Here is a 13012-nt window from a genome sequence, read left to right on the forward strand (position 1 = left end):
TGAGCTCATTCCTGCTGCACACCAGCCTGGCCAGCCATGGCCTGAGTGAGCTCCGGACTCCAGCCCAGAGGGTGCTGGGGAGCAGCCCCGCATGCTGCCACTCGTATCTTATGGCTATTTACACCTAGCAAACAAAAAAATTATAAAAAAGCATAAAGGAAAAAGAATCACTCATAACCCTTCCGCTTGGAACCCACCGCCTGGAACCCACCACTCTACCTTTCTGCGAGTTTCCCCAGGGGACTGTTTTTCCCTAATTGATGTCCACACTATAGAGTTTTTAGCTTTGCCTTCTACTTTGTTCACTGACCATTATTTCACAAACATTCTTTCACCTCATTTTTTAAAACCCTAATTTCTAACGACTCCCTTATACCCATACATGTGGCTGTAATATAAATCATGACATGAAATCCCTATATTTTGTTATTGCTAACATTTTGTGATCATAAAGCAGTGTGGTGAGGCATTTTCTTATTTGTATCTAGTGGATTTCCTTCAGGAACATTTCAAGAAGCAGAATTATGGGTGGAAACATGTGGCCATTTTTGGGGCTCTCAGTGCAAGCGCCCGCACTGCCTTCCAGATACCTCGTCCCATTTGTATCTCCACCAGCGGCAATGGGCATGCACATTCTTTTTTTTTTTTTTTTTTTTTTTAGCCACATAGCACTCATGTTCCCTCTTGCCAAAATTCTCCTTTTGACAGAACACCTCCCTACACTGTGAGCCACACTTGGTGGGCAAGTCAGCCAAGGCCCTGGGTGGACAAACTCATCCCTCTGAGTTTGGAACCCTGAGCTGAGTGGCTCCAGGGTAGAAAACCCAGCAGCAACCTCATTGCTCCTGCGTGTTTGCCATTTGGGTCTGCTTAGCATGGACAAAACTTAAAAACACATCAGTGAATCAAAAAGGGTAAGTCGCAAACTGATAAGCATCATCCGAGAGAATGTGTGTAAATCTCACAAATAAAACAGAAGCCTGTGGATCACACAGCCCCTCTGCTGGAGATGGGGTAGGGGGACCTGCAGGTCATGGCCCCCGAGTGAAACGTCTTGAAGGCAAATGCGGTGAACAGTGGACAGGACATCAGTCAGGGACAGTGTGGCCTCTACAAGTTCAGGCATCACACGGTCAACGCGTCCTGGGGCCTGGCCATGGATGCAGGCATCCAAACAGCTCCCAGAGGCAGCTCCAGTGGCCTCCAACCACCAACATGGAAGGGGATGGCCAGAGCGTGGGCAGAATGACACTCGCTGGGGAATTGAGGGGTGGTGTACAGGCATTACCCAGGGACTGGCAAGCGCAATGCTGCGTGGTGAAGGCAGAGGCTGTGACATAAGGACGGTCCACCTGGGGGAGGTGGGGAAGCTATGAGCAGCCGAGGCCCCCCTCCTCCCTCCCATTCTCCCACCACTCTTTTTTCTTCTTCTTTTTCTTTCTTAAAAGAAGAGAGATGAAGGAAATAAGGTGAAATACAAATACCAACCAATCTGGGTGGTGAGTGTGTGGATAGACAGAGCCCTCGATCAGGTAACCTGAGCTCATATCCAAGCTCTGCCACTCCCCGGGTTCAAAACTGCTTAAAGAAACTGTACCTGCCCCCAGGGGCTGTGATATTTGTCCCCACCCAAATCTCATGTTGAAATGTCATCCCCAGTGCTGGGGGTGGGGCCTGCTGGGGGGTGTTTGGGTCATACGGGTGGATCCCTCATGCTTGATGCTGTCTTCCTGATAGTGAGTTCTGGCAAGATCCGGTCATTTAGAGGTGTGTGACCCTCCTCTCCCTCTCCTGCTCCCCTCTCCTCCCCTGCCCTTTCTCTTCCTTCGCCTTCCACCGTGAGTGGAAGCTCCCTGAGGACTCCCTAGAAGCTGAGCAGATGCCACCATGCTTCCTGTATAGCCTGCAGAACCATGAGCTGATTAAACCTTTTTTTTTTTAAATAAATTACCCAGTCTCAGGAATTTCTTTACAGCAGTGCAAGAATGGCCTAATACAGGATGTTACAAGGGTTAAATTCTTTTTTTTTTTTTTTTTTGAGACGGAGTCTAGCTGTCACGCAGGCTTGAGTGCAGTGGCGTGATCTCGGCTTACTATAACCTCCACCTCCCACGTTCAAGCGATTCTCCTGCCTCAGCCTCCCCAGTAGCCGAGATTACAGATGCGCACCACCACACCCTGCTAGTTTTTGTATTTTTAGTAGAGACAGGGTTTCCCATGTTGGCCAGGCTGGTCTCGAACTCAGGCGATCTGCCTGCCTTGGCCCCTCAAAGTGCTGGGATTACAGGCGTGAGCCACTGTGCCCGGCTGGATTAAATTCATTTTTGTTTATGAAGTGCTTAGAATGGTGCTGGGCATATAGGAGGTGTTATAGCAGTATTAGGCTACTATTTTTATTTTCCATAGGCCAGAAACATTTTGTAGTTAAAGAAACCCGGCCGGGCGCTGTGGCTCACGCCTGTAATCTCAACACTTTGGGAGGCCAAGGCGGGAGGATCACGAGGTCAGGAGATCGAGACCACCCTAGCCGACATGGTGAAATCCCGTCTCTACTAAAAATACACAGATTAGCTGGGCATGGTGGTGGGTGCCTGTAATCCCAACTACTTGGGAGGCTGAGGCAGGAGAATCGCTTGAACCCGGGAGGCGGAGGTTGCAGCGAGCCGAGATTGCGCCATTGCACTCCAGCCTGGCAACAGAGCGAGACTTCGTTTCAAACAAACTGTCCTGGCTCTGTCTTCCACGGGCCTGATTCTGCGCACCAACCACACCCCTTGACCACCTGAGCCTGACATCTCACTCTGACCTTCTTGAACACAAATCCCTGCCTGCTACCTTGGGGACACAGGGGCTTTCCAGGCTGCTGAGCGTCTGCAAGAGCCAGCTTCCCCAGCCTCAGCCGCCTGTGAGATTTATGCTCTGCACTTCCTGTCACGGGTGTGGAGATTTACACTGGGTGGGTCGGGACACCAATTAAAGGGCCGATGTAAATGAACCCTGTCTTAAAGAGCTTACCCAGGAAACAGACAGCCAGCTCAGCAGTAAACAATGACGACGCCTGGGGGGAATTACCGCACCAGCTGTCACCCCCGTAAGAAAAAACAGGGTGGTTGGAGGAGCATGAAGATGAGAGTCCAGGAAGCGAGTAAGAAACTAAGAGGAACGGCCAGGGCCCCTGCCACCCAGCAAAGTGCGCCAGAGAGTGCTCATGCCCACAGCCCCGGCACGGCTCCTGCCCTGCAGAGGCTGGAGAGCAAAACACTGCATTTCCCAGGTACCATACAGCTGAGTCTGGGAGGAGAGTTCTGTCTTGACCTATGTTTTCTGATCCTCAGCCCACCTCCCCAGTGTGCCCAGGGCTCACCATACCCCACTAGCCTGGCTCCTTCCTGTTTCTCATTAGAGAGAGCTGTAACGCCTAAGTGAGGTGAGACCACTGCTCTGCTACCTGGGCAGCCTCGCAGGTGGTGAGGGGCTGCTGGTGGCTTTCTCATCCTTAGACTGACAGCCTCCTGACCCCACCTTCCTGATGGGGCCGAGGCTGCAGCTCCCTGGCCAGGCCAGTTCTGCAGGGCTATTCTGGGATTGTTCCTGGAGGCCCTCCAAGAGTCTGTACCTGCAAACCTCCCACTGCGGGTAAGCACCTGACCCCTGGGCTAAACTCTTTCTCATTGAGAGCTGAGTGTTAGGGACTGAATGTTTGTGTTCCTTTAGAATTCATATGCTGAAGCTCTAACCCCAGTGTGACAGTATTTGGGGGTGGGGCCTTTGGGAGGTGATTAGGCTGAGATGAGGTCATGGGAGGAGAGTCCCCATGATGATATCAGTGTCCTCATAAGAAGAAAAAGAGGCATCAAACTTCCCTCTCTCTGCCATGTGAGGACACAGCGAGAAGGCAGCCGTCTGTGAACCAGGAAAAAGGCACTCGCCAGGAACTCAATCCACCAGCAACCTGACCTTGATCTTGGACTTCCAGCCTCCAGAACTGAGAAATATATTCCTGTAGTTTAAGCCCCCACAAGTCTCCAGTATATTATTATAGGACTCCCAGCAGACTAATACACTGGGTGATTTTGTTTTCTACAGCATCCCTTGCCATTGCCCTGGGCAGCCCTCCCATCTCCTCTCCTTGCCCCAGCCCCTGCACACTCATTGCTGTTCCCTGCACTTGCCCGCTTTGCACACGCTGTTCCCCTGGTGGGCTGCCCTGCCTTCCATCTCCCAGCTGGACTCCTACTCAGCCTCCAAGGCACCTGAACTGTCACCTCCCCTGGAGCCACTCCTGACATCTGTAACCCTAATGCAAACACACAGAGGGAGTTAGCGGCTTCCTCCCGGCCCCCGCTCTAAGTTCAACATTCACCACGGCAGGTGCCTGGAAGTACTCCCATGCTGGAGGTCTGCAGTGGACAGGGCAGCAAGCGTGGAGGTCACTAGCCAGCCCAGCCAAACCAGCTGGGTGACCTTGGGCAATTCCCTGACCTCTGCCTCTGAAAAGGGAGGCAAGACTGGTAACACCTGCCAACAGCCCAGAAGAGTCCCCGGCACATGTGCAGTGCTGCATCGGAGGTGGCGCTCACTCTCAGTGAGAGGGACTGACAACCAATCAACAAAGAGACGTCCGGAAAAAGCTCTGCCCAGCCCTGAGAGCCAGGAAGAGGACAGTCTGTCTAGGGTGGTCAGGGAGGGCTTCCCAGGGAGGGCACTGTGTGCTGGCCCCCGGGCGCCTCTGAGCACCTGCCATGGTGGATGTGGCAGGAGCCTCGCACAGACAGTGGGCCAGGTGGTCCCGCGGCAGAGTGTGGGCTGCAGGGCCAGGGAGCTGCCTGCTGGCCTGCAGCTTTGGGTACAGGGGCGAGCAGCCCACCTGCCCCTATGCCCCTCCCCTGACCTGGCCACACAGGCCTGACCACAGGGCCCAGGTGGCACACGGAGGAGGAAGCCTGAATGACTCTGGAGGCTCCCACGAGTGGAAGCCACCACTGAGGTTTACATCGTCACCGAGGCCAGGCCAGGGAGAGCCTGGTGAGACATGAGACAATGCTGTCACATGAATCAGTTCTGAATGTGCCAAATTTCATTCTGCTGTGATTAAAAAGCAGCTGGCACATCATAAACTCACTGTGAGCATCAGTCACCGGGTCACAAGCAGACGTGCCTAGAGCTGCTCTGGGAGCTGCTGCTCTTTCCAGGCTCCTGCTGCATGCCTGGTGTGGCAGGTGTGGGTTGCCACTAGCCCCCTTACAGTGAGGAGACAGAAGCCCAGAGAGGGCAAGTAACCAGCTGGGGTCACACAGCTTGGGGGAAGCAGAGAGAAGGATGTGAATCTTGGTCAGCTGCCCCTTTGCCTTGGTCTGAGGGAGGCGAAAAGGTGCTAGTCAGGAAGGGCTGATTGATGCTGAAGCCGGGGACCAGGGTGGGTTCAATATGGAACAGGCAGCAGGTAAACACATAGGCCCTGAGGCCAATCTGCTCACCCCTTACTGCTGTGTGATGTTGGTCAGCTCCTTGACCTCTCTGGGCCTCAGCCTGTGCATCTGTGAAGTGGGGATGACGCTTGCCCACCCAAGGTGCTGTGTGAAGATGAGGGAAGTCGCAGCAGCGCAGCACCTAGAGGAGAGCTTGGCACACAGTCAGAAGCCTGCACCTGCCGCCCCTCAGGACTGTTTCCTGGGGTGGGCACTGCCCTGGGCATAGGGAGGTGGGGCAGAGAAAAGACAAGGCCTCCACCCTCTGAGACGGGAGGAGAGGTGCACGCGGCGGTGGGAATGTGAGGCAGTGGTGATGGTGTGAGGGGCCAAGAGCCTCCTACACTGTTGAGAAGGGTCACCAGGGCAGCCCCCAGCATGGGCAGCATGGCAGGGGCTACTCAGACAACAGGAGTGTGCCCGCGCTCTGGCCTGGCCATCCCATCTTGGTGGCTACAACACGGAAGTGTTCACACGTGTTCCTAGCTGTTAGTGAAAGCGAAACAGTGGAAGCACCCCAATGGCCATCCATGGGGGACTGGCTAAAATGTGCTACAGTGCCTTTGCTAAGTTGCAGGTCACCGAATGACTCATGTCAAAATGTGCTGGGAGCACAGAGCCAACTGCAGAACTATCTACATACAACGAGACTCTGTTCACGAGAAAAGAAAGCTTACGTGGGATACAGTAGGCTTAGCGTGTGCACACAGTTGATGCAAATGCACAGAAGATTCTGGAAGGAAATACTCCAGACATGACAGCAGACACCTGTGCTGAGGGGCCAGGCTGGGCCAGAAGTGACTTCAGCCTCATCGTGGCTTGAATGAGTCTTAAGGAGAACCCGCGCATGTGTTGCTGATTACACCTGCAGGATGCGGGTGGGGATACAGAATTGGTGGTGTTTTTGTCGGGTGTGGCTCTCTAGGATAGTGTCCCTGTTCTCAGGGGATGCATGCCCAAGAATTACAGGTGGGGTGTCACAGCACTCACGGCCTGCAGGTGGGCAAAAAGGGAGCACAGGTGAATGTTCCCACAGGGAGAGAAGGACTGGCCACAGAAAATGTTAGCAGGTGGGGGACCCAGGAAAAGTCTGTTTGGGTATTTATTGTGTTGTTATTTCAAATTTTCCCTGGGTCTGACATTTTTTTTAAATAAAAAATTTATGCCAGGCACAGCGGCCTGTAATCCCAACAATTTGGGAGGCCGAGGCAGGTGGATCACCTGAGGCCAGGAGTTCAAGATCAGCCTGGGCAACATGGTGAAACCCTGTCTCTACTAAAAATACAAAAAATTAGCCTGGCATGATGGTGGGTGCCTATAATCTCAGCTACTTGGGAGGCTGAGGCAGGAGAATCACTTGAACACAGAAAGCAGAGGTTGCAGTGGACCAAGATTGCGCCACTGCACTCCAGCCTGGGCGACCGAGTGAGACATCGTCTCAAAAAAAAAAAAAAAAAAATTACAAATGTGTGACCTTGGAGGGACGGTGGGTGCTGGGTGCCAAAGAGAAGAGCCAAGCCCTGTGAAGATTTGGAGAGGAGGTGGCATTTCAGCCAGTACGGGGGCCGGCAGGGCCCATGCACGGTTCAGGAGAGGCTGAGCAGCCTGCGTGGGTGAGTGAGGCAGCACAAGCAGGAAGCCCCGTGCTGGGCAGTGTGGGGAGGCCCTGGAGGTGCCGTGCTGGGGGGCTGTGGGGGCTGGGAGCTCAGGTGTGGCCTTGAATGTAGAGCTATGGAGTGTGGATTTCCTTCTAGCATCCATAGGGAGCCACAGATGGGTTGTGAGCTGAGGAGCGCCATGGCTGAGTAGGCAATGTAACGCCCAGGGAGTCTGGCTGTTCCCTACATGGTCCTGGCCTGATTTAATGCATCCCTTTACCCCATCCAGAGCTCGTTTCCCCCGCTTCCCTCCTCCGTTCCTCTAGCCAAGTCCTCTCCCCTCTCACTCCAGGGCGTCTTGCCTGGCAAGGTGCTCTGAGGATCTCAGTTTCAGGATGAAGGCCTGGCCAGAAGTGGTACTGAGTTGCTGTGTCACTCGGGGGTCTGGGCCCCCATGATGTCTCTTGACAGGTGTTCCTGTCCCCATTCCATCAGCCTGGCCCTCTTAGCAAAGTCCTGGTGCTGCTGGTCTGCGTGAGCCCCCTGATTTAGCCTTGCACTTTACCATGGTGGCCATGGATGAGTCTTCCCACCTCTTGACCTATTTCCTCACTGGAAAAGCAGGAACAAGAATACGTTGTCTCACTGCAGAGTCACTCGAGAGGAGTGCACACTGGCACCTGGGCTCAGGCTGTCAGAACATTCTGGATCCTGTCACTTGTCCCTGGCCCTGGCAGTCCCAAGGCTGGGCGCCTGAAGTGGGCACTCACCAGACCCTCTCTGGGCGCTGAACACACCCTAGCCCATTTCACAGGCGAGCTAGGCACTGTTACTGAGGGCAGATGCCTACTTCATATCTACCCCTGAACAGAAAAACACTCTCTCCTGTGGCCCTGAGCCCTCATTGGACCCCTCCCACTGCATGGCTACCTGCCTGGACCTGCTCCCCATCTTCCCATTCTCCAGCAACCAAAAGGTTAGCATCGGAAGCATCAGGGAGCCCCCAGAATGCTATGAAAGTTTAACCAATTCCCTACAATTATGCCCCCTCAGTTTTTCCTTCAGCCAAATCAGTAGGAAAGAAGGGTCCCTTAGGATCCCTTGGGCAATGAAGGAGGGTCCCGTAGGACTTTAACCTTGTTGCCATTTTATCCCTGGAGGGTGAGCCAGGCAGAGGTGGGTGGAAGTCCTCCCAGCTCCCTGAGGGCAGTCACTCCAGTGCTGACTGGGTGCCTGTGTGCCAGGCCAGGTGCTGGCTGTGGGAAACTCAGGGCCCAGGGGCAGCCGATGGGGCCGTGCAGGTGGGAGCTATATGTGGGGGCCAGATGGTGTTTCTGGCTTTGCAAGCCTGATGTTCTCTGTTGCAACTACTCTGACTCTGCCCATTTTCTCTAGAAAGCAGCCACAGACAATATATAAATGAATGGGTGTGGCTGTGTTTTAATAAAACCCTACTTACCAAAACAGACAGACTAGAATAGAGAGCCCAGAAATAAACCCTCGCATATACAGTCAAATGATTTTCAACAGGGTGCCAAGAACATACAATGGGGAAAGGACAGTCTCTTCACCAAATGGTGCTGGGATAACTGCACATCCACATGCAAAAGAATGAAGCTGGACCCTTCCATGACACTATACACAAAAGCTGACTCCTGGCCGGGTGCAGAGGCTCATGCCTGTAATCCCAGCACTTTGGGAGGCCAAGGCGGGTGGATCATTTGAGAGCAGGAGTTCAACACCAGCCTGGCCAACATGGTGAAACCATCTCTACTAAAAATACAAAAATTAGCTGGGTGGTAGTGGTGACGGAGTGAGGTCCTGTCTCAAAAAAACAAAAACAAAAACAAATAAACAAACAAAAAAACTGACTCCCAATGGGCCAAAGACCTAAGTGTAAGAGCTAAGACAATAAAACCCGCAGAAGAAAACACAGTGGTAAATCCTCATGACATCGGATTTGGCAATGATTTCTTAGATGACACTGCAGGCACAGGCAACAAATGAAAAAATGGATAAATTGGGCTTCATCAAAATTAAAAACTTTTGTGATTTAAAGAACACTATCAAGAAAAGTGGAAAGACAATTCCAAGAATGGGAGATATTTGCAAATCACATATCTGATAAGATCTAGTACCCAGAGGATATAAAGAAGTGTCACAACTCAACAACCAAAAGATAAGCAACTCGATTAAATCATGAACAGACCTTTCTACAAAGAAGATATACAAATGGCCCATAAGCACATGAGATGATGTTCAACATCACCAGTCATCAGAGAAAGCAAATCAAAACCTCAATGAGATACTACCTAACAGGTCGTTATTAAAAAACAAACAAACAAACAAAAAAAACACAGCCGGGCGCAGTGGCTCAAGACTGTAATCCCAGCACTTTGGGAGGCCGAGGCGGGTGGATCACGAGGTCAGGAGATCAAGATCATCCTGGTCAACATGGTGAAACCCCGTCTGTACTAAAAATACAAAAAATTAGCCGGGCATGGTGGCATGCGCCTGTAGTCCTAGCTACCAGGGAGCCTGAGGCAGGGGAATCACGTGAACCCGGGAGGCAGAGGTTGCAGTGAGCCAAGATCACACCACTGCACTCCAGCCTAGGCGACAGAGTGAGACCTGTCTCAAAAACAAACAAACAACACCTAAGGTATTTGCAAATCACATATCTGATAAGGATCTAGTATCCTTATCAGAGAAACCGGGCCCCCTGTGCACTGCTGGTGGGAATGTAAAATGCTGCAGCCACTGTGGAATACAGTAAGTATGGTGGCTGTAGGTAGTGTTTGCTATAATTAATCATAATGTATAGATTCAAATGGCGAGAAGGAGGCTATTGAATGTTCCCAACACAAAGAAATGACCGATGAGATGATGGCTGTGCTAACCATCCTGGTCTGATCACCAGGAATTATATATATCCAAACATCATGATGTAATCCATGAATATGTACAGTTATTATGTGTCCATTTAAAAACTTAAATGTAATTTAAAAATCAAACACAGAATTATCATCTGATTTAGCAATTCTACTTCTGAGTATAGACCCCAAAGCACTGAAGGCAGGGTCTCGAACAGATATTTGCACACACATGTTCATAACAGCATTATTCACAGTTGCCAAATGGTGAAAACAGCCAAAGTGACCACTGATGGGTGAATGGATAGACAAATTTCGTCCATATATACAACAGAGTATTATTTAGCCTTAAAAGGAAGGGATTTCCGACCTAGGCTACTACACAGATGAACCTTGAGGACATTGTGCTAAGTGGAATCAGCCAGTCACAAAAGAACAAATACTGAATGATTTCGTTTATATGGGGTCCCTGGCGCTGTCAAATTCAGAGACCTGAAGTAGAATGGTGCTTGCCAAAGGCTGGGGAAGGAGGGAATAGAAAGTTATTGTTTAATGGAGACAGTTTCGGCTGCAAAAAAAGAACGAGTTCTGAGATGGATGGTGGTGTTGGCTGCACAACATTGTGAACGTACTTAATGTCATTGCACCTAAAAATGGTTAAAATGGGCCGGGGGCGGTGGCTCACGCCTGTAATCCCAGCACTTTGAGAGGCCAAGGAGGCGGGTCATGAGGTCAAGAGATCAAGAACATCCTGGACAACATGGTGAAACCCCTTCACTACTAAAAATACAAAAATTAGCTAGGCGTAGTGGCACTCGCCTGTAGTCCCAGCTACTCGGGAGGCTGAGGCAGGAGAATTGCTTGAACCTGGGAGGCAGAGGTTGCAGTGAGTCGAGATTGTGCCACTGCACTCTAGCCTGGCAACAAAGCGAGACTGTCTCAAAAAAAAAAAAAAAATGGTGAAAATGGCAAATTTTATGTTAGATATGTTTTGCGACAACTTAAAAAACAAAGCAATAAGAGAATAAGGAGGCCGCCTTGGCCTCCCAAAGTGCTGGAATAATATTTAAGAATATTATTATTCTTAAATAATAAGAATTTAAAAAGCATATGCCCATGTGAACACACTGTTAGGAAATTGTCTCTCCAACTCTGTCATTAAAAGGGCCTCAAGGATCTGAGGAGCCCAAAGCTGAAGCTTCTTCAGTTGTAAACCTGCTTCTGCCAACAACAATTTAAAAACTGAATTTGTTTAAAGAAAGTTTGGTGATGAAGGAATGAGCAAGGGGAGCTGGCTGGAGGAAATGAATGCTGGATGGTGCTGAGCTGAGATGACCTGATACTGTCTGCATGCTGCAGCCATGCTTTGCAGTTTAATGGAGCGGTATCAATAAGCTACATAGTAAGGTTAGGCGGGTCCAACAACAGCCTGGCTTCTTCCTGTGATCACTGATGCTGTTCAGGAAATAAAACTCGAAATCTTTCATGCACTCACACAAAGCAGACGGTGGGCTGGATGTGGCCTGGGGGCCATGGTTTCTGGACCCCCAGTGTCGTCTAAGTCAGCCTGGCTGCATGTGGGAGCTTCAGGAGCAGCAGCTATGGATGTAACGATTGTGATGGATGACACCGAAGCCAAGGATAGGTGGCAGGAGAGTGTGGATCTGGAAGCCCAGATAAGATGGAGCTTTTGTTATGTGGCACTGGCTCTATTTTCTCCAGGGCAGAATGGCATTTCTGACAGCCCTCTCGGTGAGAATGGAAGGCCGTCCACACTCTGCCTCACTCAGCCCTGGGCAATCTCTGCAGTTCTCTGTAGCTCTGCCTGGGAGGTGGCCAATGCCTGAGGTGGGCCACAGGGACTGAGAGAGAGCTCTCTGCTCGCCTGGGCAGGCTTAGAAAGTGGTTTTTGGCCTCCAAGACATGTTCCTTAGAAGGCACTCACCTGGCACAGGGACACCTGGGGAGCTGAATGCACATGGCTTGCTGCTAACGGCTCTCTCCCAGGGGGAGGCTGCACAGAGCCAGAACGCAGTCTGCAGCAGCAATGACCTTCAGACCCCCAGGGACAGGACAAAGACTCTGTCCCTCTCACATCCTCACCCTCCTTACTTCTCTGGCTCCTCAGCACCACTCAGTAGGGTGGTGACTGTCATTGCCCCCAGTTTAAAAATGAGGAACTGAGGCTTGGTAGGAGGGGGCACACTCGGTCCAGGACTTCAAAGCCTGAGCTCCTCACCCCTGCTCTCTCCCATAAGGGAGACATGGGCCAAGTAGGGCAAGGACGGAGGAAAGGTCCCATTCCTGCTCTGCTGCCCGCAAGCTGTGTGCCCTCAGTCAGGAAAGTAACCTCTCTGGGCTCCGTGTACTCCTCCCTAAGGCCTGCACATGGTACACACTCGATTAGTGTTAATTCTTCCTCTTCCCCGAGGAGGAGCTGCTCACAGTCTAGAGGGAGGACCTAAATATTTAATTAAGGAAACTTACAATGCAATCTGAGATGGGACTGAATAGAGCAATGAGCAAAGTGATCTGGTGCACCAAGGGAGGAGGGCCGAGCAAGGACGGGCTGGCCAGGTAGTGAGGGAGGACGCCAGGCCTGCTTGGCTCCCACCTGTACCCAGGTACCCTCAGAGGCACAGCCTAGGCATCCTTCACCATGACAGAGAGGGGCCGGGGACAGAGGGCCAAACTGGTCACCTGTGCCAGGCTTCCCAGCAGAACTTAGTCATGAATTAAGTCCTAGCACTCCTCTCTCAAAGAACTCAGCCTGCTGCATTAGGGATTAAATATGGCCTCGGGGAATCCCAGATTCAATGGCGTTTACATATTTAAACAGGAGGCAGTTCCGTTTAAATGTCACCTCCTGACTATTGCCCCAGCAGCACCCTGCAACCCCTTGACCACAAGTCTTCAGCAGCTCCCTATCCTGGAGGAGGCCGGTATGGTCAGCATCGTCCTGGGTCCTGACAATCACAGTCGCTGCCCTTTCCTGTACCTGCCCACACGCTCCACGAAGCTGCCTGCTTTCGTGAGCAGGACTTTGCTGGGGCACAGCCATGCCTGCACCTCT

At 51.6% G+C, this 13012-nt stretch overlaps 1 protein-coding gene across 2 annotated transcripts in view; it reads right to left on the reverse strand.

Annotated features, from left to right (window-relative positions):
- Window positions 1-13012, reverse strand: part of IQSEC1 (IQ motif and Sec7 domain ArfGEF 1) — a 397805-nt gene that overhangs the window by 214067 nt on the left and 170726 nt on the right. The gene's annotated exons all lie outside the window — the stretch shown is intronic.

This window comes from Pongo abelii, chromosome 2 (assembly GCF_028885655.2).
Source record: "Pongo abelii isolate AG06213 chromosome 2, NHGRI_mPonAbe1-v2.0_pri, whole genome shotgun sequence".
In the NCBI taxonomy this organism is placed as follows: Eukaryota; Metazoa; Chordata; class Mammalia; order Primates; family Hominidae; genus Pongo; species Pongo abelii.